Genomic DNA, 27,847 nt, shown 5'->3' on the forward strand with positions numbered 1-27,847 from the left:
ACATGGCTCACAGTACAATGACCCAAGCTTCTTTTACAAGAAACAAGCTGTCATCTCAGCCTCTGCCTTACCCCAGAAGCTGAGAGGTATTCACATTGGATTTAAGCACTGCATTACTACCTACGCATCTCAGGGGATTTTGTAAAGACACTTGTCTTCCCCAGACTGTATATAGTACACACTTTTTCATAGAGAACCAGCAATTAGGCAAAATTTGAACCTAAGTTCAAATGCAATGCTGATACTAATAGTACTATTGACAATATTATTCATAATAATTATAATGACCAAAATAAGCATACTGTAATGATCACTGTGATCAACTGTCTTCCGTCTTTGTTGACAAGCAACAGCCAAGCTCCTAGCATCAAGTTGTACAGAATCCCCCTTAAACCCTCTACAAAGCTGTATCAGAAATAAAGTCTGATTTGTTGTCCATTGTTAAATGTTTGGTTATACCACCCATAAAGTCCTTATTAGAGACTTTGTAGAGACTTTATTATAGATTAGGAAATAATAGAAAACAACGGAAATAAAAACTGGTCACATCATTGCAGTCATAATAGAATTAATTCAGAAAAGACATATGAAAAAACAGAAGTACCATGAATTTTTAATGAATCTATTAAAAGCCAACCTGCCACTCACAGCCTGTAACTTAAGTGATATCCCACATCACTGATTTGTCAAATATCACCTCTCTTACAGCTCTAAAATTATGCATGCTATGAACTGCATCCCTTACCCTGACAGCTTTGGATACTCTGCAGAGAAGCAAACTAATAATCAATCATAATAGGCCAAGCCCTGTTTTCTCCAAATCAAATTAATTCAAGATTGCTTGTGTATTTCAAAAGTGTAGTTAATGTGCATAATTGATTTTCATAATCCAATGGTACACCAAGGAACAGGGATGAGGAAATCAAAAGTTAGAACAAAAACAATAATATTTGACGAGAACACAGATGGTGCCTATAACTCGGAGATTCCAGCCACGCATGGGGAGGAAACAGAATATATTTAAGATAGGCCATCTGTTTCTTTTATAGCATAACACAGCTTTAAAGCTTCCACATTAAAGACACAGCCATTAAGTGATACAGCTCATGTGTATCAATGAGGTGAATGTTTCCCTCTATCCGGAGGTCATGATTGCAAAACACAAATGCTTCCAATAAAGTGTGTGAGTGTGTGTGGTATTGAAAAATATCTATAGTATTGTGGCACATAGTACCCACTAATTGATCAAAAAGTTACAGCAAACAAAGTTAATTGTAAACATCATTAATTATATAATGGTTATGTTTTTGCTTGCTTTAAAGCAGGACTACTAGTGAGATTTGATTGCTGCCTCTTACTCTCTTCTCCCCAGCTCTTAACACTAATCCACCAAATAATATCTGGAAAATCCTGTGACACACACACACATGCACACACGCACATACACACACACGCACACACACGGTGATCTACCTCATTCAACAATGCCCTGAATCCAAGCAATCAAATAAATATGAAAGAAGGCAATTTATTGTTTCAAAGCCACAAAAAGCATTCATTTCTGTGTCCTCTGAGACCCAAGGCAGCAAAATTGAGATTAGAGGATCAAGAAGGCATCAGGACCTTTTCTGGGCAGACAGGTATTGGTATTCCTCCTCTTGAAATTCCAGATTGTTATTGCTTCTGACAAAGGAAAGATCCTGGAGGTTTTTGTATGAACAGGGGATTAATTATTCATCACATTTTCCCTTTGAATTGGATTGCCTTTTTTTCTGTTTTCTTTGCTGCAAGTGTGTTCTGCCATCACACAAATTAACTGCTATTCAATCAATTTCAGTCTTTATCTCTGACTCAAACATGAATTATATGCCCATTTAAGTTTTATGTTTTATTTTATTTTATTCCGAAAAGAGCGAAAATGTACATTAAAATATATAAGTACATCGTTTCTTTAAAAGTCTAAGTTAAGGACTACCTTTCATTGAATACAGGGCAGTGTGCAGACCAACCATAGCTCATATTTGTTCAGATAATTATGTCCATAGTCTGTACATTACTGTCAATAGCACACATTACAGTATTTGTATTCATGCACAGCAACCAGCAATATGAAGTCAGAAGTGGTCACTCGGATTGCATCTAAAATGCAACCGTCCATGGGTGAGCTGGTGGAAAGTGACAACCCTTGGGCATGTTGCATTAGTAAAATAACAGTCTACTCAGAAGGCATTTTATAATAAGCTCAAAGCATAAATTTAATATGTGCCAGTTTTTTTGGTAGTATAACAAGCAGCAATATTTGAGACATTTCGTCTCTCTCTACTGCAGCACAACTAGAAGAATTCTGAAAAGAAATGTAATGTGGGGGAGACTGGGTCCAAACAAATGAAAGCTTGCAGCATTAACATTTAAAAATATATATTTCTAAAACATACATTTGTTTTTTTAACTGTTGAGGTCAAATATGTCTTCTGCAAGACAATTTCTACATGAACTGCCCACGGACTACTTTCAGATATGTTGATCAATTGGCAATGTGACCAATAGCTACCCACTGGCTGCAGTTAGCTTGTTAATAGTACCTAACCTAGGGAAAATTCCAAGATTCTGAACCCTTTCACACACTGTATTACAGACAATTTTACCTTACAGACACAGTTGTTTGTGTATTTGTAAATGCACGGGGTCCATTTCACTGTACAAGATGAACGATGGCCTTCCCATCTGAACTGAATTTAATATACAAAAAGTGTAAACCAGAAAACATTTCCAACACATACCTGCAGTAAAACATTTCACAAGGCATTTCAATTGGTGCTTTTCACTCATGTATGTCAATACAAAGGTATCATTTTTTTGTTGCAAAAGCATTGATACTACTTTTGACTCGATGGTGATTAAATTATCCAAGTTTAAAATAAACAACCTAGTTTATCGAATAAGACTATTGACAATACACATATTACAAATTAAATGTCAAGCATTGCATGGGGGGGGGGGGGGGCATGCCTTCTTATTTCCTATTCAATGATGCTTTAACCCAGTTTCTGCAAAGCGGTTTTGAAGGTCCCCAACTACTTGATTTTACAACCATTTTAATAGTATTCCACTAAGGTCTACCAAAAAAGAAAATACTAAATATTTTAAAAGAACATCACGTATGTTTCTCCTTGGAGCTGAACAGGCTGTTTTGGGTGGCTTTCCCAAATGTATTTATTTATTTATTTTTTTGTTTTGCTCTGCCACGATTGGTTATCTGACCAGGAATGACAGGAGCACCCCTCCCATCTCCTGCCCACACAACTCCTGCTCTAAAAGTAAACATGGCATCTGTAAATTATGATTAAACCATACATGTTCGAGCCAGAGACGGATCCCGTCTTTTCAACCCAAACCCTGCTGCAAAGCCAGAATTGTGATGCGGTTCGTTTAGGAAGCGTTCAGTGGCAAAATGACTGGAGCACACCAGCAATTAGGGGCTCACTTTAGATGGAATGTGTTCCTCGCAAATATAGATTGCAGCCACTGACTCCTTTGGAAGGCCGTGTAATGTGCCGTTACCTGGCTGGCAACCAGTAATAGCGCAAAGATTCTGCCAACGACATTTGACATTTCACTTACTCTCTGCTTGTAGGTAGCTTGCTAATAATGTGATGGTGCCACACTCAAGGCTAAGATGTGCACAGGAGTGTTGATGCAAATAGTAGATCGAAATCCAGAATCTGCATCAGATTTGGACCCAAATCTCATTTGTTTTATCTAGGGGAAAATGTGATAAAATGTCATGTTTTGCAGAATTCATATTTTACCAACTTAACTGGGGCATATTAGACAACACAAGCAATCAAGCATTTAAAAAAAATTTGAAACAAATACGTGGCAGCCTTTACTTTTGAAAACAAAAGAAAGAAAAGAAATGCTTCTTCTCCTCTCCATGACTAAATAACACACACACACACACACACACACACACACACCGACACCCACACTCACAAAATACGTTCTCCTCTGCAGTTATAAATACCTCACCCAGCATGGATAGAGGATACTGGTCCTGATTGGGCTTATTGTGCGATGATGAGTTAAGGCACTGTAGGTGGTTCATCTATGGCAAGTACTGGCTTTTTTAATGTCTGACAAATTCATCACTAGAAACTGTTAACCAAAGTACCATGATTTTTAAACTGGGAGGTCTCAACAGCTATTACTTGCATGAGACTTAAACACGGAATTGATATTTCAACGGAATGCTTCAGATAACTCTTATTTTATCAACTTTAACTCCATTCAGCTTTATCTCCAAATGGCTACAGAAGTCTTGTGGTTTTGTATAGCCACACAGGGCCCTCCTTATCTGATTGGGCTGTGTCTTGGTGCTTCTTCAGAGACATGATAAAACCTGCCAGCAGTGGTCCTAATCAGGGCACCCAAGCCATTTGCTTCTCTATGAGAACCTCAGCATGAGTAATGGGAGATTCATATAAGCAGGTGAAATTGGTGTGCAGGATAATGCTAGATTCATCTCAGGGCAAAAGAAACACCTTGTCAATCATTTTTGATCCTAAATGCACCATCGTAATATTTTATTAAGGACAGAGTGAAATTGCCCTGTATGTCAACCTGGATGTGTGTGTCTGCAAAATGAATTGATACTACATAAAGGGCACAAAGGGAGTGAATTGAATTGCAGCCTCTCTCAATGAAATAGGGAAACAGAAGGGACAGTGAATGAACCTTAGGCTTTGCTACAAGCGACAGGCATGACAGATCTCAGGAACGATTCATTAAGCAAGTGTTTTTTTTGTCTTTGTCATGCAGAAATGTAACGATAATAACATCATAGATTTGAACAAAGAACCTTCCCTTAAGATATTTCTGGTTAATTATGGTAAGAGTGTATTCTGTAAAATCTTTTTAAAAAATAAAAAATAAATTTTTAAAAAAACCAAAGCACACGCAAAGCAGTCTTTAGAACTTTCATAATTCCAAAATACATGTAAAACTAATAGAATTGTGCATTCCTGCACACTCTACATACAGAAAATCTCAAAATGACTTGAGAATATCTCCATACTGAATTGTTAAGACTAAAACCAATGAACTACGACTGAAACATGTGTTGTCTCACTACAGATCTAAAAATCAATTAACCAGCCTCCTGTGGTACACTTTCATTGCAAGTGCTACGGAAGACAAGATGAAAACTCTTTTTAGTTTTTTATGGAACCCTCAATGGTACATGTGTGAAAGTGTGAAAGCTCCCAGGCTGAAACATTTTGCTCAACAAAGAACCCTTAAACTAGATAGGGTTCCTCTACGGAGACATACAGGAGCTTTTTTGAACCCTTTCTTCTGGAAGTGTAGTAATGATGGTCCAACTGTTATCCTTTGCTGTCTCTGCTCCTCCAAAATACCAGTTTTATGCATTGCACCTGTCTTTTTTCCATGCCGAACAAAGCTTGCATAAAGTGGAATAATTAAATGTAATGGCGAGGTTCTTCAACTGGTGAGTAAGGAAATGTGATTATTAAAAATCACATTTGCAAAAGTACAGCCCTTCAAGCCCCTCTGTCATTTCCGTTCAATGCTGTATCATTACTTTATCTCATTCTTTGTTATGTGACTCCTTCCCTCTGGTGGCCACACCCACTGTTCTTGCTCTGTAGTCTTGTCCTATCTGCCCTTTATTGACTCACTGTCCCATTAGTCTGTTAATTCTGCTACATCCACATTCATGGCTACACCATAATCCACGACCCCTCCTGTAGGTCAGCATAAACTCTCTCCTCTGAACTATGGATCTCTGCTGTGTCACTTTCTTACACAGAGAAGCTTCTGCAGAGGGAGAGGAAGGCAGGGGAAAGTCCTACAACATAGCCGGTGTGATCGACAACCGTTCTCTGCTCACCGACTTCTCCAAATGCACCATCACTCCTGTTACAACATCCAGTTTCTCGGCACAAATCCAGGCTGCAGCAGTAACCCACATGAACCATTCCCCATCACCTCCTCCCACTTCCTCCTCTCTCACCGCCGGTGACTTTGCCTTTCTTTGAGGACAAAGTTGCTGACATCTGCAGGTGCATTACGTCTGCAACTTCTCCAAAGTGCTATGAACTGCCAGAAATTAAAAATACATTAAAAACAAATTATTCAACTTGATAATGATAATGATTCGCATCAAATTTAAAACATTGGTCCTAGCATACCAGGCAGTCAAGGGATCAGCCCCAGAAAACCTCCACAAGATATTCAAACCCTACATGCAAGCCAGATCCCTCCGTTCTGCTACCTCAGGACGCCTAGCACCTCCCCCTCTTCGCACCTGCACTTCCAGAACACGTCTCCTGTCCCCACGATGGTGGAATGACCTCCCTGTGGAGGTCAGAACAGCTGAGACACTGACCCATTTCAAACGACGACTGAAGACTCACCTCTTCAGGCTGCACCTCTCCCCATCCCTCCCTACCCCCCTGTAAATGACTGTAAGCTTAGGGTTGTAACTAGGCAGCTGTTTCGTAGGTGACTTAGGTGCATTAACTGTCTTAACTACTGCTTGTATTTTTTCCATAGATTGCGTTGTTGCCGTTCTCGTTGTGTTAGTGTTAATCAGTTTAACCTTCAGGGTCCAAGTATGCGGTTGTTCCCTGCACTTGGACCGGTACTTCTCTCTAGGGGTTTCATCATACTTGTTCCTGGTTATGGTTATACACTTTGTTGTACGTCGCTCTGGATAAGAGCGTCTGCCAAATGCCCGTAATGTAATGTAATGATGCAAAAAAAAAAAAACCTGACAAAAGAGGAGAGGTGACCTACACTGCCAGACATCACAGCAGAGCAATGCACCTCCCCCACTGCCTGACTAATGCAGTTTTTTTAAAAATATATATTGTTAAAGAATTTGTTGTTTTTACAGAATGAATTGTTAAACAAATCCAAATAGACTGCCATATTTTAAAACATCCTGTTCTGTGGACCAGGAAAGTATCAGAAGCTATCACTATGCTTCGGAAGTACGACATTAGCTACAAGTTCACCTCACCAGACACAGCACAGTGAACTAGTGGAGAGAAGTGATCATCACCCACACACAATAGTGAAAGCTTATTCAGTTGAGGGGATGCATTGAGAACACTGACACGGGTGTGAATATATTTAAAGAGGAAAAAGGCAGAAATGTAACTAATGACGGTGATAAATGAGGCTTGCTGATATCCCCTTGCACAATTCCATGTCTCCACCAAACAGAATCAAATGTCTCCTGGCTCCTGCCACCTTATCTTCTAAACCAACCACTTTTCTCCCAATCTGTCCTGATCTGCTTCCATTCGCATCCCTTTTCAATACCTCCCCTTACCTCTGGCTGCTTCCCACACTGCAGTCAAAGTCATTCCAGGCAAGCATGAATAATCAATGATTCAAACTGATGAAAAAACAACATTCAATCAATTTTCAAAATCTGTATACCTTATCGTTCTGAAAACATACATTTGTAAGCAGCATGATCTACTGATAGCCTTGGGCTGTGACACCAAAAAAGTCTTCCTTTGGCAACACTGATGCTTCTTTGGTGATTGATAGTTATTAGGGTTGTGCAGGGTATTGGGGGTTATGTATGTAATGTGTCACTAGAATCTACTGCATGGCCACATCAGACAGCCTGTGATGGCCATCATCAAATTTTCAACTTAACTCGGGAAAATGACAACATGATTAGAATGCAATTCACAGGAGTATGAAATGTGGGTTCAGGCGGGTCGTAGAGGTACTGTACAGCAGGGCCTCAGTCTTATTTTGGGAATTGGGAAACGGATTTGTTACTTAATCTGTTTTCCTTCCGTTACCTGCCACATCCAGTTCCCTGAAAGCAATACTCGCTCTAGCTGTGTCCCCAGCCCCTAACTTTCCTTTTCATCCCCCTTTCCTTTGGATGAATTACAGTGGAAATATGTAGAAAATACAGCCGGCTTAATTTAGGACCGCTACTTACTAGTCAGCCTCTACGTACAGTACAAACTGTGAAGCGGTGAATGAAAGCATGAGCACGCACACTTTGCTCAGTGCGATGTTCTCAGACAGAGAGCAGTTGTGTACAGAAGTGCACAATTTCAGTTGTTTTTTTTATACATATCAGTAAAATTGGGATATACAATTAAAAATCTGCATGCTGTGGTCCTTGCAATAAGTAAATATGAACTGGAATGGTTTTTGGTCTGCAGACTTTAGGGTTAGTTATTTTACTTACTGAAACATGCTGTTTTCCTCTGAGCCCTTACCAACCTCATGAGACCGGGTACAACCAAGCGGGTCTATAACATTTATGAAACTTTCATCTAATACACTGTGTCCGACGGTGTATAATATGAAAATTATAAATGAGCATGGCGAGGCAAAGCGAATGGGATTCCCAAGGTCTTCTGATGCAAACAAACAACCTCGCCTGAATGTGGATTTATTAGCAAAGGTCTGCTGCAGAAAACACATGGCTAATTTAGCACACCATCACTCGGGACATTTTGATGAATGGAGCAACACATACTCGCATACACATGCGGTATGACGGCAGATTTACCAAATTCTGCTTCGGCACTGAAGCACGGAAAGTGAGGATTGCGGAGAATAAAATGTAAAATACAAATAAAGACTAACAATAATAATAATAATAATAGCATTTACAAATTGAATATTACTTTTATTTTCCTTGTCAAGCATCTACTAAAACATTATGCTGAGAGCCACTGTTTTGATTAATTTACCACTAATGACCAAGTATTTTACAGAAAAATAATACAAAACATTGGAAGTAAAAATGGACAGATGATTTTACTCCCACTCAGTCAGTTCTCACAAATAAATAAATAAATAAATAAAATAATGCTGATCCTACAAGCTGTCTAACACTTGTCACAAGTATCTAGGATAGTATGACCTGCTAATAGGATACAAGGCTGGGAAATGCCTTGCATGCACTTCTTAAGAAAAGATAAAATAAAATAAAAACATATAGAGCAATGGCAGTGCTACAGGTATCAGTAATAGGATGACCACGTCTTGGTTTTCAAAAAAAGAGGAAAGGGGTGGGAGGCCATTATGAACATAGTGCTATGGTATTTAATTATTTAATTGCATGTGGTTTATGAAAATAAGGAATTTTAAAATCCTGTCCGGATGGATATTTTTAGACTCAAAAAGAGACATGTCTGGGAAAAAGGAGGACAGCTGGTCAGCCTAATCCGTATCCCTGGCTTACTTAAGGAGTATGTCTTGAAGCATGTCTCCCCCAACCTTTTCCAGTGTTAGCCCATGGTGTAATGGTCTGCCAGGCCTGGGATTACAGTGGAGGTAAATAGTTTCTCCATATACAACATCTGGATTCCCAGATTGCAGAGCGAACAGAGAACTCAAGCATGACTCCTTAATTGCCTGCGAAGATTGGAATTCTCCGAAGACGACAGTTGCCTGCCAACGACACATCTTGCCGGTGCCTTCAGAAAGGGTGGTCACTGTGACGAGCTGTCAGAGAGCCCATTGGTCATCATGGGGCATGCGTGTGGCTGGCCTGTCTGTGTGCACTGAAGTGAGTGAGACGCCATACATAGGGGATGTCAAAACAGCTGCTAAAGATTTTGTCACCAAATAGTGTAGATTAGCAATGTGCATGCATGTGTGAAATGTTACAGGACAGATATTATCAAGCTCTGGAAGTTCAAAAGATGATGAATTATGGTGCATTCATTTAAATAATTGCACATAACAGCAAGGGAATCTTTTTAAAATAAAGTATTTATTATTATTATTATTATTATTATTATTTATTTGGGTTCAGGCAGAAAAGATGCAGAAACCCTTCTATTGTTGTAATGTTACACTAGATACAATGAAAACTCTTTGAAAATCATTTTAAAACAGTTTAAAATCACATACTATCTGCTTAAATTAAAGTTTTCATTTACATTTTATGCATATTTAAATTCAGCTATCGTTCATGGACGTTCAATAATCTGTCAAATCAAGAACTGACAAGTCTCATGAATCCGATGTAGAAAGCTCCCTTCTCTTACATGGGACGATGCATCCAGTCTCAACTAGTACCGAATCCCCAACCGACATAACTTCACAGAATCTCAAAGGATTTTCCGAACCTGAAAGCTTGGCGTTTCCATATTTGTTTCCTGTAGTTTAGTGAGGGCCCTCACTGCCGCCCTTTCTCCAATACAGGCACTTTATGAGTGGAACACATTTACTGTAAACAATCAGTATGTAATCACTCTGTAAATAATTTTGTGTATGGCATTTGAGGGCACAAACTTTATACGATACAGCTTTCATGCCTGTGTGTGAGGAAAAGGGAGAGGCAGAGTGGAGCTAGGGCATGTGCAGGCAGTAAAAATAGGTACTAATGATGAGAAGACTAGCAGTTACAGTGATGGTGTACTCGGCAGCTAAATTGCTTTACTATTGAAAAGTAAAATAAATTGTCACCCAGAGGGCTGGTGGGTGCTCTGCAAATCAAACCTGAAATTTCAGAGAGATCAGGGAAGTTGAGGGATTCAACCTGAGACCCCGTCCAATAGGAATGACTTCATTTGATGGCTTTGTTATGTGATCTGCACATAAATATAGTAAAAACAAATCATTTATTGTGTGTGCTTATCACAATATTAGTGCATATTAGTTAATAAACTCAACATGCACTTTTGAGCTGGGAATATCCACAACACACTACAATACTGAATGTTGTAATTTTGTGTGAGAGTTCCATTGTAAGTGGATAGTATTGCCTCTATTTTATTTTATATTTTTCTGAGAAAGAAATAATTCATACATCCCAAGCTTTCTTTGGTTTTCAGAAAAAAGGCATTTATACACAGTATGATATCTTCAGATTGTCTTTTAATTTTTTCCGTGCATGACAGCCAGGTTAAAGTTGAAGACTTTGCTATTTCACCATTTAGGCTACACTTAAATATCTTGTACCATCTCTGGGTTTTCTTTTGTTAACATTCTTATCAGCAGGATTCTTAATGGTATCCACTGTTGAAGATAATACAGAATCTCTCTTTCATCTTTTGTGATCTTGTCATAAGTATTCTCAGTAGTTTCTCCTTTACATCTAACATAATGAGGACAAATCACACTTAGGGGCATAACTTTTTCCTTTTACATGTCATCCGCATTAGCACTCTACATTATTCTGGAGCCATTTGAAACATCAGATTGCCATTTTTCAAATATTCAATTTTAAGAAAAAAGCAAATTCTTTAGACAGTTAAATTAAGCTGGGAGAACTGCATGATGAAGCATGTACACACAGTTTTCTCCAAACCTACAGTGTGATCATCTATGTAAACAACAATTCCACAACTCATGATTAAATTATTATGATGTATAGCAAGTTGCCACAGAATAAATACAATAAATTGTATAGCTTATGTATGTACAATTTCTGTGTCAATGCTTTGCACTAGCAGAGTTTACATATAAACCACTGACACATAAATTATACACAACATACAATAAAGTGCATAGAGGTCACAGGGTAGGAGGTCTCAAGAGCTATCTTTGTCAATCTGCCAATATCAACTAAAATATATATATATATGTACAGATTTATTTAAATTAGTAGATAAATATAAACTACTCTCTCACCTATGCCCAAATTTGGTATATTGAAGCTATAAAAACACATTCTTTGATCATCATGAGAAAGCACCAAAAATTGCTTGTAGATTTGAGTTCAACAGGACATAAAATTAATGAAGGGATTTACATCCTAACTATAGCATATACCTGGAAATAATTAGATAGATTAAGTAAGTCTTTTAGCTAACTATAATCTCTATCATTATGAGAAGTGTACAGTTTTGTACAGCTCAGAAAACTTTGCATTACTTGTCAATGGATTACTCAGTGGCCCGCTTATTAATCAAGCAAATAAATGAAAAGAGCTAAAGATGTATTGCCCTGAATGTTGTGCATATATACACAATTCTGGTATGCATATGCATGCTTTGCTGTGCATATAGTATTAACACCAAGTTCTGCATTCTGAGAATAGGAGAAAGTGACATCTAGAAAACTGATTTTTTGAATCCAGAAACAGCTAATTTTACCAAATAATTAACTTAATTACTAATTGAATACCATGTGACAATGCTGTACTCTTAACTGAATCGATAATACTGTAACTGAAACATGGCCACTATTAGATACACCTGCTCATAAATGCAAATTATACGTTAAAGCCGGCTCCTCCAAACAGCAAATCATGTAGCTGCAAGTCATATAAAGTATGCCGACATAGTGAAAAGATTTAGTTGCTTGACCAAACAATCTAAGCAACTTTGACTGTGGTATGAGCAAAAACACCTTGTTAAAGACAGAGGTCAGAGGAAATGGGCAGACTCATTCAAGCTGACAGGTCACAAATGCTCAAATAACAGCTGCTTACAACAGTGGTGTGCAGAAGGGTATCTCTGAATGCACACTGCGTCAAACTTGGAAGCGGATGGACTACAGTAGCAGAAGACCATGCCGGGCTCCACTCCACTAAAGCTAAAACCAGGGAAATAAGGATACAGTGGCCATGTGATTGCCAAAACCGGACGATTGAAGACCGGAAAAACGTCGCCTGTTCTGAGCAATCTCGATTTATGCAGCGTCATGCCGATGGTGCGGTCAATTTCCGTAAACAGCGTGAATCCATGGATCCTTCCTGCCTCAACAGCTTAGGCTGGAGGTAGTGGTGCAATGGTGCGGGGAATGATTTTTTGGCACACAGTAGGCCCCTTAATCGCAATTAAGCAAATTGTTAATGCCACAGCATACCCATACATTGTTTCTGACCGTGTGAATCCCTTTATGACAGTGGTCCGCACTGTCATTCCGCGGACACAAATTTAACTCCATCCGTTCGCTGCGGCCACTGATTTTTTATTAGGCCTAGAGATTTGATATTGTTATATCTATCAGTCTGTTTATTGTAAAAAAAAAAAAAAAAAATTTAAATGGTTTGAACAGTCAGAAATTAATTCTTTTCTTATTGTTTTGAATGGAAATAAGTTGAGAGAAATAGGATGGTTTCGCCTGTATCATGAATGTAGGCCGATAAAAGAAAGCGTGTTCATTTTGAATGAGTAGCCTAAATGCATGATAGGCCAAAACAATTTTACCAACCAAAGATGTGAAAATATGCCTACCTTATTGTGATGAAACCCTTGGTTTGCAGATGGCTTTCATAAGGCTGCTGTAATTCGGCTCAATTGAGGTAGTGGCAATGCGTTGACAGTGGTCCAGTCTATAGCTTCCTAGTCGATTCCTCCGATTGTTTGTTCATCGCAGAGAAGTTTGCTTCGCAGAGATATTTGCTCGTGGAGTTGTAAGTTTCTGACGCGTTTTACAATGTCCGTTTTGTTGGATAAACCTTCAGAGAGGACCCGTTACAGTGCTGCCCGTTTAAGTTATACGATTTGTTTGGAAGATTTTTTTAAACAAATCACACACAAGCATTTTTCCCCATCATCATTGGGTACAACGAAATATTCCTGCTCCCTTTTGCTCTGATAGCAATTTGCTTGTTGCGGTATTTGACTTATTTGCAGGTGCAGGTGCAGGTGCAGGTGCAGGTAATGGCGGCATCACTTGCGTTAGCTGAGGTGTTCGCGTCTGCTCGCTCTGTGTCCTACGTGGATCATGATCAGGATTTTGAATCCGGTTTCCTGTGCATTGTAAAACAGTTGCACTATTGTCAGTCAATGTTGAACACACCGGAAAAAAGTCTTCAACGAGTTTGGAGCGTACACGTTTGACCCTTTGCGTCATCAGCTAGTTTTAGGCAGAGCCGTAGATAGAAAGAGTTGCGCCAAAAATTCTACAACAATGGCGGATCATGAAGGCTTCAATAGTTCCTAATCGCCCGCTGCTAGGCATGTGGAATCTAATGAGGAGATTTTCTGAATAAAAAGTGGCCAACAGTGAGGTAAGAAGTTAAAAGGACCGTCATTTTGTTACACATTGCCAATTTACCTGCCAAGCTAGATTTTAGAAACATCTTTTTCAGTTAGATATAACGTTATAATTAAATTAACGAATTTGATTCAATTAACGATTTGTAGCATGAATGTGCAACCGAAAAATCTACAGGAAATGTGTGATAGGCTACTATGTTTCCTGCAACTTGTTGAATCCATACTGCAAAGAATTCAGGCTGTTCTGGAGGCAAAAGGGGGTTCTACCCAGTATGAGAGGTACTGTAGACGTGCCTCATAAATTGGCCACTGAGTGTATGTCAGACGTGAGCATTGTTTAACTGTAGTAGGCTACCTTGTAACTGTGGAATAGATATTTTATCCAACAAATGCACTGTAAAAAAAATAAATAAATAAAATAAAAACTATCCACTTCACTGTTACTCTTCATAGAAAGGAACCAGTTGCACAGCACAGAGGGTATCTCCCCAGAGAAGTGGAAGCTGTCAATCATTTTAAGAAACAAATTAAAGGCAGATGTTTTTCCTGGCTTGTGCGCCATAATATGAAATAGTCTTAGAGAGGATGCAAAGCAAACAGCGATGGCAAAGTTCCCTTAGAGTTTAAACAGGTGGAAATACCACTGCCTCCTTTGGGCACTTGTGAGCAAGCAGAATTCCCTTATCCAGTGTTTACATTGCAGTCCATGGTCACCGTATGGATGATATGTTTTCGGTTTTCAGGCAATCATGCCTGTTTTTTCACTCAATAAAGATTTCTGAAGAAAAAAAATAGACATGGCAGACAAGTTCTCTGCCTCCACCAACTTTTCAGCTTCCCCTTTTAAAAAATAAAATGATTGTGCGTTTGGTTAGACTTCAGTAGGAGAAAGTTAGACACAGATTCCAAGCATCCTCTTACATCGGCCCATACTTTTCTATGAGCTTTAAAAATGTATTAACATTGCAAATGAACTTTTAAAAAGTACCACATAAGTGTTTTATTCAAGAGATGAAGGCATGACCTTGCTTTATGTTTCAAAGAGTGAATCAGCAGGCAATCTTTAATTTCTGATTTACTTGAATCTCCAAATATTTGTCCAGGGCATAAGTCAGTATGAAGCCATTTTAATAGTTCAGACTCTGAAGTCATCATGCTTAAATTAACAACTGTTTCATAATTAATAGAGACAGACATATTTTTATTTATTTTGCTATTTACTGCTTTTAGTCACTTGTGTTCTTTATATATACTCTTGTCTTCGTTATATATACAGTGAGCTTTGTAATGCACAAAGACATTTTATTTTGATTTGGCTCTGTACTCAACAACACCCAATTCAACAATTTAAATTTTTAATCAAACTATTCACATGAGCTCAAAGTGCAGAATCCCAGCTTTTATTAAAGGGCATTTTTGACAAAATACCCTTTAATAAAAGCACTTTTTATATATAGTCCCTTCCATTTCAGAGGACCATAATGTTTGGGACAAATGGCTTCAAGTATTTCTGAGTCAGGTGTGTCAAATGTCTTCTTTAGTGCAGGTATAAGAGAGCTTTCAGAATTCTGAAGTGTACAGAAGCATCTTATCTGCTTAAGTGCACCAAATGCCTCATTGGACGGCACTTCATTCTACATCAAGCTAGTGATCACAAACGTATTGCTAAAGCAACAAACAAGTTTTTTAAAGCCAAATACTGGAAAATTATTGACGAGCCAAGTAATGCACCTGATCTGAATCCAATTGAACATGAGTTTCATACACTGCAAAGAAAAGTTAAGGTGAACACCCAGGAGCTGGGTATGGCTGCAGTATTGGCCTAGAAGAGTATCACCCGAAAAGACACTCAGCAGCTGGTGATGTCTATGGGTCACCGACTTCAAGCAATAATTACAAGCAAAGGATATGTAACAAAGTACTAAACATGACATCTTTCATTTACATAACATTAAAATGTCCCTAAGTGCAATGGTGCCCTGAAATACACTGTCACAATTTCTACATGGCAAAACCAAGCTGTATTTTTTAAAAATATAATGCACTGTGCACTTTAACCATATGTGAATTGTTTAATTACAAATCTAAAAATGTGGAGTACAGAGCCAAGAAAAAAATATCTCAGTCCCAAATTCATGAACATGTATATATATATATATATATATATATTTGTAAAAGATTACCAAATAAACACTTCATAAATCATGTTCACGGCAGAGAGAATCTGCTTTTTTTGTAAAGTGGAATATTAGCTTTTTATGAAGATTTTTTAGGGGGATAAAAAATGATAAGAAGAGATAAGATGTGAGCTATGGCATTACCATTCCTCTGATGTCATCAAGAGATGTCAAAGAATATAGCTGCAAGCTAACTCTATTTAAGTCATTTCAAAGTAATTTTACTGTGCGCTCATTTTCTTTTTAATTTTTTCACTCATTTTCTTGCATTTTTAATATTCGTGATGTCTCACAATCCCTATGATCATTTTAAATATCAACCAAAATCATTCAAACTTCCCCATTTTAAAAAATCCAAACTTCCCAAGATGTACCAGTTCCACTTTAATCAGCAACATTGCCTGTCCAATCAGAATTAATGGGTATAACTTAAGAGCTAACTCAAAATTCAACAGAGCGAAAAATGAAAATAAAAAACTTTAAATGAGCCTTTTTAACCTTATGCCTTTCTTACCTTACCGTATGTCTTACCACAATGACTTTTTAAAAACATTTTCCTTTCCATTTTAGTTACTAATTGAATTTCAGTAATCTGCCACAGTATAAAACTATGTTATTGTTTAGCAGTTCAGTCATGTTTGATTTGAGCTGCTATAGCCAACAGCTTTGTAATGTTCAATGGAGAATGTTTCAATGATTTGTGCTAAGTCCTTTCATGAGATTTCTGTGAAATATTGTTTTATTTTATTCTTCAGTATAACGTTCTGTTTCCAGTGCATTGATTTTCATGTATTCATTTCAGATTATATATGAACATAAATCTATGAAGTTCAGAGATCTGGCCATGGACGTGTTTGTTGATTTTGACATTTTCAGAAAAACTTACAGTATAAAATTCATATTAAATTTTATCTTTGATTTCTCCACATTGCTTAATAGTGAGTCAGCACAGCCTACTACCACAAGACTCCCATTTATGCTAACACACCCAGAGTTCACCACAGCACGTCCAAGATTGCCATAGCATAGCCAAAATTCAGTTTTCTGTATCTACCAGTGTGTTCACAGATCAACAATTTACCGCACCATGCCCATCAGTTCCACTGCAGTCAGAGATTGCCATAATGGGCCCATCAGAGCTATCACGGGATTCGAATACACCACACCCCTCCAAATAGTGCCATCACAGAGCTGGACAAATTAAAGCTGGGCTTCCTACCTTTTGAGGTGCAAACTGTATTCTTCCTCTCCCCTGTTCACTCTGCTCTGATTTGCACTGAAAGCAGCGTAAAAAGGAAACAAGAAAGGGGTTTTTATTTTTGCGAGAATCTCCGCATCTCTCGCTCCGTCGCTCTCTCCCAGTATGAGGAGCAGGTCGGAGGGCTGAGTGCGGGAGTGTTTATCCTGGCTGTGGGGTTTGCACGCTCGTGCGATAAAGTGCTTGTTCCCTGCAGAATAGCGGCCACAATGTGATTCGCATACTAAAGAAGCCGGCATTGGGGATGCCGGCAGGTGACTCTCAGCTTCAAGGCACTGCCAGGCAGAAGGAATAACTGGATCTGTCCATTATTTGAAGATTTATCTGAATTAGCAGAATCCGTACTGAAGAATTCATTTAAATTTATTTTTATCAAAGAATAACACTGGTATCCCAAAAGATAAATGACAATGTTTTGCATTATTGCATGTTACTGTTAAAATAAATGCATGGGAGTCTAATTATCCAGGTTCCTGACCTTTAATCCAGATATAAATACTTTTTCCAGATACTGCAGAAATGTATGAATTATGATTCTTTTAATTGCTATCTTTTTATTTTCTTCCAAATGTTTCCAAAGTTGGTAATTTATTCAAATATCTTTGAATTTAAGTGCTGGTACTACCAGTGAAGCAAGGCTGAAGTGCAATGTGGAGGTTGTAACAAAGTAGTAGCCCCTCTCTACACTTTAACACACCTGACCTCTTCACTTACTATCCCCTTTCTACCACAGCATCAGCAAAACAATGGAGAGTCGGATACTTATCTTTTATTTATTCATTTTCTAGCCAATTTTCTTTTTTCAAGCATTGCAACTGTTTTATTCAATCCCACAACACATTGTGCAATAGACTGACATAGTTACCTTAAAATAATCTTTTTCGTAGACTTTGTGAAGTTGCTTCTTCCTCCTGGAACGGTCTCATAAATATGTATTTATCCACAGTAGAGTCTGTTTACACAATTTAATTTCCCTTTGTTTTGAAAAGTGTGCAAGCAGCATTTTGAAAATAAACAATCTGAATCTGGATTTGAATTTTCTAAAATTGAAACTCTGGCGTTAAATACATTGGAAACCTTTTATAGTATAATTACAATCACCCATTTAAAAATGTTTTCCACTTCCATGTAGATTTTGTTAATGTTGTACAGATGCCTTGATGTTAGAAGCGTTTTTTGTTTTTTTTTGTGTCAGTGTACACCTGTCATCGTGAGTGTTGCCTCTCAGCTGCAGTCAGAGCCATTAGCCCGGTTAAGGACTGGATGTGTTCTACACAAGCCGTGTGTGTGTTTTGGTAATTAGCAATCAGCGCTGACCCAGGACAGACTCAGCCAAGCTAATGGGGCAATGCAAAGCTATGCAAATAATTGGATTGTTTTCTTGCGTCACATTAATTATATCCTGGTAAGAGATGTTGCTGAAAACACAGTTGCAGGCTGGAACCAGTGCAAATGGGTGTGCATTAATATAATTTTATCATTTTATTGACATTCATTAATTGATTTTATTTATTAGTTAATTGTTAATAGTTAATATTTTGATATATAAAATAACTCGCATATATTCAAGACAATGATTCATTTTTAATGTCATTAAAAAATAAATAAATTAGGCTATAGTGCTTGAACTGTCAAGTCATAGCACTGAAACATACTATTTAGACTTGGCATAACTGTTTATTATTTCTGTGATTATTATTATTATTATTATTACAGGACCCAGTTGAGATTCACCATATTACAGTACCTTCATAGGCTTGGCACAATGGAGCACTTGGCGACTGACACAATTAATATTCTGCACAGTGGCAGTGTAGCGGGGAACAGGTCAGGTGAGACTGATAAAGGAAGTAATTACATTTATTAAGTTGAGACTTTCACAAAATGTCACCTTCGGAGTGGCTCAGAAGTCAAGGGTGCTGCAGACTCAGCTTCAGGTACAGAGCAAATACAGCAATTCTCCTTCCTTTTTTCTGCTTCTCAGGGCTTTTGTGATGACCCAGGCACACTTCCTCCAACAGCTACATGTGAGTTTTGCCGAGTTGGAAAAATAAATAAATAAAAACAGTTACATTCCATTATAGTCAATGGTGTATTCTGCAGAGCTCCTGCTGTCGCCAGCAGCTTCTCCCATCCTATTCAATCACTCCGCTTGGTGTGATTCCTGTCATGTTACTTCCCGGCCTACACTTTACCAGGGAGGGAATCCTTTACTAGTTTCACGGGCCACAATCCTATGGGCTTGAAATTGCATGAAATATAATATTCTGGTGCGGAAACACAATTATTACCAGCCAATTGGCAATTGTCAGTCCTTTGTTCATTACTGAAGGCCCGACACTCATTTCTGCATCACAGCTACTGTAAGTTGTGTTTCTGTCATCGTTTAGTTTACCTGCCGTTTGTCCTTAAACTTTGGTCTTTATGACTAAATAATAATTTCATCATTTTTTTAGCAATCATGCATATGTGAGAACATTAGAGGCCTGTGGCCACTTATCTACAGGTCAGGTGGAGAATATTCACATATTCACACATGTCTATAATATCAGCTGTCCCCTGATATTTGACCTAGTTAATGTATTTATACTCATATATATATATACACACACACTCACACACACATACACACACACAACAGTCACAAAGATGTACTTTGCAAACTGTTGTGATTACTGATTTTTTGGTACAAAGACTGAATTCAATATCTAACGTATTTTAAGTTCTAGTTAACCCAGAAAAATGTGAAACACTAATTCTTCATTCACGAATGTTAATGTGATCAGATTATTACTTGGCTTATGTAAAATTACTTTGGCCTTAGTCCAGTAGATCCTGGAAACTTGGGAAATTCTCTCTCTCTTTCCCACCCCTTATCTCTCCCTCCCTCCCTCTATCCCTACCTCTCCGATTCACAAGATTAATACTGTAGCACGATGTGTTTTTGCTTGCCCAGAGGACAGCTGGTGTGGAATGGTTTCTAGCCTGGAGAGAACCTGCAGGAGGTGGCACTGCAGTGGAATGAAGGGAATTAATGAGTTGCTCAAGGTCACATGGCAGCCACACCCTGAAGATAAGGAGTATAAATCTCCAAGGGTCCTCCACTGATCTACATTAGCAAATATGGCATTTTGCCTACTACACCGCTTCATCCATGCCCACACACACACACGCATTTACATAAGTTCACACAACTGAGATTTATTTCTGTTTTCTGAATTAAATGTAATAGCACACTTTCTTATCTGAAAACACCTAATGACCATGGAAAAATCACATGTTCAAAAACCACGCATCCAAAAACTGCATGTAAGCACCTAAAATGTGATGAGGACGCACGTGAATCAGAAAAAATTATCGCACTTATCGCGTGTGTTTTGTTTTCACAAGTGAAAATTGTAGTTCACATTTGAAAAAGTCAGCCACATGTGAAAATGTGGCAATTCGTGTGATTTCTTGTCATCTTTTTGATTTTCACGTGGAAATTTTCATTCACTTGCAAAAAAAGCCAACCACGTGAAAATGTTTAGTTCACTTGTGATTTTTTTCATAAGGGATGTTACATCAGTACATTTGAAGAAAACGTACTACTGAGAAATAGTGACTATATATGACTGAACAATGTTTTTGTATTATTTACATGTATTTCAGTTACAATTACTTCCTTCTCTATTTTGCCTGACATCCAGCTTTCTGCATTTTGAATTTGTCGTGCATTTCACACTGCCAAATACATTGTCATTATGTAACCATTAAATACGTGTCTGCCTCATTCGCAGTTTTTTTTAAGATACCATAATTGCTTAAATCAACAATACAATGGATGTTGTCTAACTGTTCACCATATTTTTTAAATGTCACCATTGTCTACAAATGTTTGTGTTTGGAAAACTAATCAGTGTTAAAATTCCAGCAATTCATACTGCAGAATGTATTTCATATTTGAAATCATATACATAAAGTACTAATACAGCAGATGCAATAACGTATCACTGGAGGACTGTTACCAGCCATTCTACATGAATGAGCTCTCCTGTTTGCCAAACACAATTAACAGCTTGCATTTGGTGACCTTGAGTAAGCTTTCAACATCTGCAGATAAACATAGTTTGCACAGGATTAAACTGTTCAATTCACTGTCCACAATGTTAATGCAAAGATTTTGTTTTTCCATAGGTGTCTGTCTATAGTTGTTTAACTGGCTCTGGAAGAACTGGCATCTAGAGTACTTAGGAAAATTTACAGAAATAATGGATAGATTCATCTAGATCTGCCAAAAATTCACTAATCGCATCCATTTATAAAATGTGGGTTTTGAGAAGTGTGAAGCATGTACTGTATATTTAACAGAAAGTCTGAGAAAAAAATCAGAATCTGTATTTCATTTTCAGAAAGCCCTTTGACTTCAAAACACCTGAAAGGACTCTCAATTGGAAAAAAAAATTAGGGTGAATGACCAAGTTACTTGGTGGTAAAAAATTTTTTTAAAAAAAATCATAAAGTAAAAATTACATTTAAAAACAATTTAAATATGAGATATGTAAGTTTCCACGGTAGCATCCATTGTCTGGGAGTTCAATGATAGGGGTGTGTGCTACCCTGTGAGGAAGAAGCAAAAATGTTTTTTTTTCTTTCTTCAATAAAGTCAGGCACCATAGGGATGTGCTGTCTCAAAGGTTTCCACTGGGTGTGATCTGCATAAATTGGGTATCCATGGTGGAGCTGAGAGGAAAAAGTCTATTTTTATGTTTTGAACTCTAAAATAAGTTTTCTGGACTGCATCTTTCAGTAATAGCAGGGCTATGTTTTTTTATTGTTTTTTTCCCCCTATGTTTGCTGAATTATGAAAAAAATATATATATATTTAGCTTTATTTAAGAGCTTTATTTATGTTGGGAAATGTGTCCTCTCTACTGCAATATAGGGGAGTATGTTTTATTGGGGACATTTCAATATCTTCTTGTCCTTGAGCTCTTGTTAAAGTAGAGAGAATGATGGATTCAAATTTCTGCCAGGACATGTTGAACAAAATATCCTTGTTCTCTCTGGCATGAAGCTCCAGATAGACATTACAAAGCATGCATCCAAGTTGATAAAAGCATGGGGAAGTGCACAAAAATAAAAGATAATAGTAAATGCTCACAAGGTGATCCTCACCCAAACCCATCTGAGTATTTGGATTTCATATTCCAAATAGTTTGAATTCAGGAAAAAGGTTCTCTCCGGGGAAAATTAAAAAACAATTTCTGGGGTCATGGATACATTTGTTCACATGTTTGGAAGTGTCTTGGGAGGATGTATTGATATTTTGGATGCAAGTCTCTTTATCTTCCTCTTTATCCAATAGATACAGCCCATGTGCCTTGCGCACACTCCTCCTAGGTGATAATTCAGGGCTTCAAGTTTCACAGAATCAAAAATGAATATGGTTAGCTGGGCTTACTGCCATTAAGAAATTGCGAGCATATCGATGGCAGCCTCCGCATTCATTGTCGTTGTGGTGCCACTGGATTATCACATGTATTGACATAACGGAGCGCTGTATAGTCTGCATGCATGGTGCCAGGGCTAATACTGTGACAGCTTAGAATTCTGCTGTTGAGAAATTTCAGAGTTCACAATAATGGATCTGTGAGATTGATTGTTTATGTTTATGCATTGTTTATGATGCACTTTAAGTTTTGTATCTGTGTTATTATTTTTATTTATATTTATTTATATAGGGTGTCGGGTGGTGGGTGGTAGGCAGACTGGTTCTTTATCATTTTTTTTTCATTCAGTTTATGTAACTGAGAAAATAGAATAAAAGTTTAAACATAAAAAAAGATTGCATCGTTTGTTTTAAAATTGTTGTACGAAACCTGTATTAATGGCTCCCATTTAAGTCGCATGTTAACAAGTACTTCTATTTTCTGAGTAAATGGTTTTGCTTGTCCATAATTCTGCAACCTTCCCCTGGTTTATATCTCCATTTGAAAACTGCCACTATAATGGGAGATAGGGCCCCCAAGTTCTTTCCTCCCAGCACATGTTAGACATTACTAAACGCAAATGCTTGAAAGTTCAACTCAGACCCCTCTTTACAGCCTTGCTTGTTTTGTAATGGCTTTAATTATGTAAATTCAGCAGAACCTCAGACAAACCAGTGAGATATGAACCTCTTTTTGAATCCTTAACTTGATTGGCCTTGAAAATGTTGGTTAACTTGTAGAATATTTATAGGTACAAAATGTGAGCCTGTTTAGAATGGTAAGGCCACTGTAATACTGTACAAGTGTCCAATTCCAATACATTATATGAAATTGGTGTATTTTGCCTTCACTTTTGAGTGACATTTGGGCTGCATGGTGGTACTATGGTCTCATAAGAAGGAGGTTCTGGGTTTGAGGCCTGTCTGTTTGTTTCCAAGTGCATGTGGGATTCCTTGAGGTACTCTGGTTTCCTCAGATTACATCTAAAGACATGTAGGCTCCAGTGCTCACTTGTAAAAGAGATGCTAATCTCAATGTGATTGCCCTGATTAAACAAAGGAGAAAAAAAAGAATTAAATAAGTCAAATTCACTGTTCCAAATAGCCGCCATTCCTGAAGGGTTTCTGCCCCTGAGCTTTCACTGTATATGTGTTTGTTTAACACCTGTAATGACATTCCTTTGCCTTTCTGTTCTTACATGAATCATTCTAACCGTAGCAACCACAAGTAACCCCATAGCAACCGTTTGTATTAAATGCATAGTATCATTTTACATTTATTCATTTATGTTTTCTGGGCTTCAACTGTTGCTTTCTATACAGATGTTTTGCAATCAAAGACACTGTTATTATGGATAGACTGTCTTAATCATCCCCACCCATCTAATGCTCTCACAAACTATTATTAGAGTGCCCCACTGGAAATTGACTGAAATCTCTATCACAATGTATGAAAATTGTAATTGTGACATTCAAACAGTCACCTCATTATTATTTATAATGGTGCTTTAAAAGGCTCCTCAGGTGGTCCTGGAAGGTGTGTGTCCATGTGAGTGTTTGTGTGTTTGGCATTAGGCTCTAATGTTTAGTGTTTAGCAGTTGTCTACGACCATGAAATGCACTTTTTTTTGTACGTCGCTTTGGATAAAAGCGTCTGCCAAATGAATGTAATGTAAAAAAAAAAAAAAAAATGAATGTAATGAAGCTACAAACTTACATTTAACATAATGCACAATGGACATGTTTAAATAACACACAGCATGTTGTGTCATTGACATGGGAGACTGGAGGAAACAGTGAATGCTAGAGATCTAAAAATAATCCCACTTCAACTACTTATGTTAAGCCTATAATGACAATACTCACAGTATAAACTGAAGTGAAGTTAAGGACACCTATTGTCTACAGGGTCCACTAGTTTTTATTGTATCAGTAAATTTTTTAAATCAAAGGCACTTTTAAAATACGCAATGAATTAAGGGTAATTCTAAACACTGGAGAACTAGAGCACTTCAAGCCTGGAATTGTCTCTCTTATTAGAAAAAAAGTAGATTTGACTTATCAATCTATTATATACTTTATTTGCATTGTTTCTTTTTTATTAATCCTTTAACCTGTGCTTGTTTTATCCCAGCAGATAGCTGGGTGCTCTTGCTGGAGTGCATACTATGCATTTTACATTACATTACATTTACATTACAGGAATTTGGCAGACGCTCTTATCCAGAGCGACGTACAACAAAGTTTATTTGGGCACCCTTTTCCATTTTCTTTGTCCATTGGCTACAGGGTTGCATCCTTGTATGCTTAAAAAGAAATTAACCTTTGAGGGAAATACTAAAGAAGTTATAAATGCAGTTAAATAGAACAGGTACAGACATTGGACTTTACTTCTGAAAAACACTTCCAGGAGAGGTGGCCTTTTTTGTCCAGTAAAACTAAAATTTTCCATTAGAAAATGCCAGTAGTGGTAGCAGTGTTTTGTCTCTATACAGCTACCGCCCCCCCCCCCCCACCCCTCCGTGCCCACCTATGCCTACTTTCAGCCTGATGCTTGGCCTTCACTATCCACCAATCGGCTTAAGACATGCACTCAGCTACTATAAGAAAAGCACAGCGAGACCAGACCAAAGGACAAAGGTAGTGCTTAAAAAGCGAAAGAAGCGAGAAATTGCTTGGTTTCAAACATATCAGCATGATGCATTTTGATTTTTTTTTCCATTGCCTCTGCAAACCTCTTAGAAATCGATGCGTGTTTATCTTACATTTCTTTATTCCCTTTAATCGACCAGATCTGGAACCCAACTCTGCAGGACAGCAGTATTTGATGCTGTTGACGACAACAACGCTGCAAACAGCATGGTTCTGTTTCGTGATGTAGATATAATAGATGTAATGAATGCCGCTAGGTCCTGTGTCCACCATACATTTGAAATGCATTTAACTGGAAAACCGGTGCAGCTCTTTCATCGTCCATCAGAGGCCCCCAAAGCTCAAACCAGCCCTGCTTATTTGCAGGTCAAACTCCCAACTCTCAGTCCCTGCATTTTCCATCACAGTGGAAGTGTCCCCCATGCCCTGTATAAGCTCAACGGATTAAATTAGGAATGTTGCCGGGGGCACCGATGTTCAGCATGGGGCAAAGGAGGTCTGATGCCTGGGTCACACAGCCTAAATCATGGATGCAGGGATCCTCATTGTGGAGTACAAGTGTGCCCAGCTTGCCCCGGTACGGAAAAAGTACCGCTCTGGGACAGGTGTAGCTTGGATCTTGGTATGGTTGTGTTAAAAGTTTGTACTTTTCAAAGTGCTTGGTATTCATGTAATTGTCAACATGTTGAACATCATGAATTTGGGGGAAAAAAAATTCTCATGGTATCTCAGCTGTATTGATGTGGTGACACATCTTCAACATGATATCGATAAAACAATTATTGTGTTACTGACCAGAGGCTCCATTTATAAGAAATGCAGAACTGATTGGCTGACATATGACTGTCTTGCATAGAAAGAATAAGCATGGCTAGTGTTTGGAGAGTAGTCCTTCAAAGTTAGCCCCAAAGTTAAATCTCCTGTCAGTTAGTGCCTAGGTATCGATACTGCTCCGCTGGCTCTATTTTTTGCTTGCCAATCTTCTTGCCAATAAGGAAGTATTTGCTCTTCTAAAATCTACATTGCCTTTCTTTGTCACATTGGCCTTGAGATTCAGCATGGATTCTTTCAGAGAACGGTCTCTTTTTTCACACAGCCAACCATTTCAATTGGCACAAGCTACAACACATGTGCAGTGTAGTAGATATTGGCACAAAATTTAATTTATTCAATATTTATTTGATGAGGTCATAGTCAGCAATGTATTAATATTGAGAAGATTTATTAATACAATTTGTGGTTTCAATTTTAACTGTTCAGATTATGATTAATTGCCATACAACAGCACAAAAAGCATTGAACTAGTCTAATTAAACCGAGAAAACTGGAGAAAATGGTCATGTTAAAGAAACTAAAGAAGCAAGTAAGGACATAGTAGAACATGTAGCCTTGGTTACAGACAAGCGGAAGGTCATTGACAGTAGCCTGCTTGTAATATTACAATTGCATGAAAACCAGAAGATAGCTGGCCTATCTTATATTGTTAATTGTTCCATCAGTATGGTCTCTTTAACATAAATTAAACACAGCACTTTTCAGCAAAACCAAACAGCATTTTAACACCTATCTTGAATTTATAATAGCGCAAATGTTTGCCAGTGTAAGCAGCCTCGGGTGATGGCCAGTCCAGAGACCTTGCATTCGGTCTGCCTAGCGTCTGGGAAATCCTTTCTATAATATATAATTCTTATATATTATAGAAAGGATTATATAATTCTATAATAATAATCCTTTCGAAATAAGGCAGTGCCCGATATCGCTCAAAGTCCATTGAGTGGAGAGTGCACTAATTTCACTCACATGAACACATGAGGATGTTTTTTTGGCACTGCAGAGGTCTACGAGTCCTGTAAATGATGTGGATGGCAGCCGAGGATCTCTGAGAACACAGAGATGGTTATCTGAATTCAGGTTACCAGGTGAGAAATCAGGAAGTGCCTGTCTGCACTTAGGTCGGAGCTGCTGTTATTATTGGCAGAGTCTGCCTTTTAAGTTGAAGTTCAAAGTTGACACTGTCCGACCTGGGCCTTGCCTGTCATTGGTCAGTTCTCAGCCCTGTTTTCTGGTGACCAAGTGTTGATTAGCCGTGCAGCTGGGGGAGTGAGTCTGGTATCGCCTTGGCACATCCTGAGAATCCTGGCACCATGGGTATTGTCATCAAGTGTCTCTGCCAAATGTTCCTGATGCCATCTTCTCAAGCACACCTCACTGCAGATCTGGCCTATTCTCCTGCATAAGCTCTCCTAGTCAGTTTGTCTAAAGATCCTTAATGCCGATTTCTTGTGTGTGTTACGAAAGTATGCATGACATCTACTAAAATGCT

The 27,847-nt window shown here is 38.0% G+C and overlaps 1 protein-coding gene and 1 long non-coding RNA gene across 8 annotated transcripts in view; one reads left to right on the plus strand and one right to left on the minus strand.

The window, feature by feature from the left end:
- LOC135251192 (teneurin-1-like) overlaps positions 1-13,734 on the minus strand; it is a 361,745-nt gene extending 348,011 nt beyond the window's left edge. For all 6 annotated transcript variants that reach the window (XM_064328374.1, XM_064328375.1, XM_064328368.1 and 3 more), the window contains exon 1: positions 13,200-13,734. The gene's annotated coding sequence lies outside the window, so the exon portion shown is untranslated. The remainder of the gene's footprint in view (positions 1-13,199) is intronic.
- A 132-nt stretch (positions 13,735-13,866) lies between these two features.
- LOC135251195 (uncharacterized) lies at positions 13,867-26,318 on the plus strand. Of its 2 annotated transcripts, none has more exons than XR_010329097.1 (3): positions 13,867-13,978; positions 19,387-19,429; positions 25,665-26,318. It is a non-coding gene; the product is annotated as an uncharacterized LOC135251195 (long non-coding RNA). The 2 variants fall into 2 exon arrangements; XR_010329098.1 differs by lacking the exon at positions 25,665-26,318 and adding an exon at positions 21,579-21,657.
- Positions 26,319-27,847: the final 1,529 nt, after the last annotated feature.

The sequence above is a fragment of the Anguilla rostrata genome, chromosome 3 (assembly GCF_018555375.3).
Source record: "Anguilla rostrata isolate EN2019 chromosome 3, ASM1855537v3, whole genome shotgun sequence".
Taxonomy (NCBI): Eukaryota; Metazoa; Chordata; class Actinopteri; order Anguilliformes; family Anguillidae; genus Anguilla; species Anguilla rostrata.